Genomic DNA, 2,324 nt, shown 5'->3' on the forward strand with positions numbered 1-2,324 from the left:
CCATGTTCATCACAGCACCATTTACAATAGCACAGAGTTGGAAACCCCCTAAGTGCCGATTAACCAAGGAATGAATAAACAAACTGTGGTACACAATGGAACCCTAAGGAATAATGTGGAATCTCCAAAACACCACATAACATGGCTGAACCTGAATGGCATTGTGCTGAGTGAAATAAGTCAATCACAGAAAGACAAATATTGTATGAGTCCACTATTGTTAAAAGTTAGGAAAGGTTTATACATGGAAAGAAACTTTCTTTTTTGGTTACCAGGGATGAGAGGGAAGAGGAGGAAAAATTCCTAGATAAATTGTAACAGATATATATAAACCAAAGATTATTAGTGGTCCTCATGGGTAGGAGGGAGGAGGAAAGGGGAAATTTTGTTTACAGGGCACTGAGTTTATGCTAATAGGTGGTGGAATATCTTGGAAAAGGATAGCAATAATGGTGCACAACGTGTAAAATTTCATGCTCAGGAGGAATGTGTAATCCTTGATTGAGAGCTTGCAGAAGGAAGGCAGTTCCTTTATCCAGGCAATCTGCCTAAAGAGCAGCTTGTCAGCCAAGTGGCAAAATAGGGCATACAGTTCTACCTGTGTCACACTATATCCATCGTATTTCAATGTAGATGTGCCAAGTGGCTCCAGGTCCTGGCCTGACACAAACTGGTGAATCAGACTGGATGACTTGGGATCCAGGCTGTGAGCTTGTGGAGGCAGAAGTGACGAGTGACCAGAATAGTTGAAAAGGTATAGTATGTACTGATAGTGTGGAGGCACAGACATTTCTGTGTACTGCTTCTTAATGCCATGAATCCATTTAGCTCCACAGACCTGGAGCACAGTGTGGAGCCTGGTGAGGGCTGCTTGCTCTCTGAAGCCCTGTTCCCAGGGGAACTGTTATTTCTGTCACCATGGTTGCTCCAGTGATTTGCCTATTCCTCAAACTCTTTCCTAGACATGGTCCTTCCCATCTTTTCCTCTTATATCGAAAGTGTTCCTATGTTCTTGTTTTGGCCTCCAGACATGTCATCTTCTCTGATTGCCATCCAGATAATTCCCATCTGGAGGCAATTGAGCAAGTAGCAGTATGAACACCCATTCCTCTTATTCCGAGACATGACACAATTCTTGTCACGACTGCATTGATATATACCTGTTTGTTGCAAATTTTCCACTTGAAAAATGCTTTGAAGCCTTCACTGTAAATGATTCCATAGAGCAAGCCTGTGGCCTTAAGCCCCCAAAATAAGACATGTTCATGGTTTAGCCCTATCAGCTGGAATAGAAATAGTGCCTGGATCAAGCTCTGCCAATTCATCTTAGCAAAATCTGCTGTGAGGTGGTGGAGGGAGCATGTCGGGGTGTTTCAGGAACACTGCTGAGCCTGTGCCACCTCCTCCAAGGCTGGGAGGCAGTTTGTTCCGGCTCCACACAGTGGTGTCCAGGGCCTGCGATGGATTCTCTGCTTCACCGTAACTTGTACTCTTCTCATTGTGGATTGCAGGAAGGCAGCAGGCAGTCAGGGGTCAGTTGGTACCCAGCCACAATGCTCTTTGGAATACAAGATACTGGGCTGCATACTTCTCTGCTCTGAGCCCCTCAGACCTGGCCAGCTCCTTCCCCTGACATCATGTACTGTTTCCACACCCTCTTATGATTTCTGTATTTTGTAGTTTTCTTTATTGAGCTTTTTTTTTTTTAAATCTCTGGTTAGATTTATTCCTAAGTACATCACCTTTTGGGTGTTTTTGTTGTTGTTAGGTACTGTGGAGTTGGCTCCGACTCATAATGATCACATGTACAGCAGAACAAAACACTGCCCGGCCCTGTGCCAGCCTCACAATCCTTGCCATACCTGAAACTATCACTGCAGCCACTGTGTCAATGCATCTTGTTGAGAGCCTTCCCCTTTTTTGGTGACTCTCCACTTTACCAAGCATGATATCCTTCTCCAGGGAAAGTTTTCTTTTTTTTCCGACAACATGACCAAAGTAGGTGAGACAAATTTTGGACATTCTCGGTTCCAAGGAGCATTCCAGCTGCACTTCTTCCAGGACAGATTTGTTTGTTCTTCTGGTAGTCTATGGTACTTTCAGTATTCTTTGCCAACACCGCATTCAAAAGCATCAGCTCTTCTTTGATCTTCTTTTTTCAATTGTCCAGCTTCCACATGCATACAAGGCTACTGAAAATACCATAGAGTTAGGTGCACTTTAGCCTTCAAAGAGACATTTTTGCTCTTCAGCACTTGGAAGAGGTCTTTTGAAACAGATTTGCCCAGTGCAATGTCATCTGACTTCTTGACTGCTGCTTTCAT

At 43.9% G+C, this 2,324-nt stretch overlaps 1 pseudogene; it reads right to left on the minus strand.

Annotated features, from left to right (window-relative positions):
- LOC103211890 overlaps nt 1–2,324 on the minus strand; it is a 102,192-nt pseudogene that overhangs the window by 95,772 nt on the left and 4,096 nt on the right.

This window comes from Orycteropus afer, unplaced genomic scaffold (assembly GCF_000298275.1).
Source record: "Orycteropus afer afer isolate SDZICR_OR568_19922 unplaced genomic scaffold, OryAfe1.0 scaffold00811, whole genome shotgun sequence".
NCBI lineage: Eukaryota > Metazoa > Chordata > Mammalia > Tubulidentata > Orycteropodidae > Orycteropus > Orycteropus afer.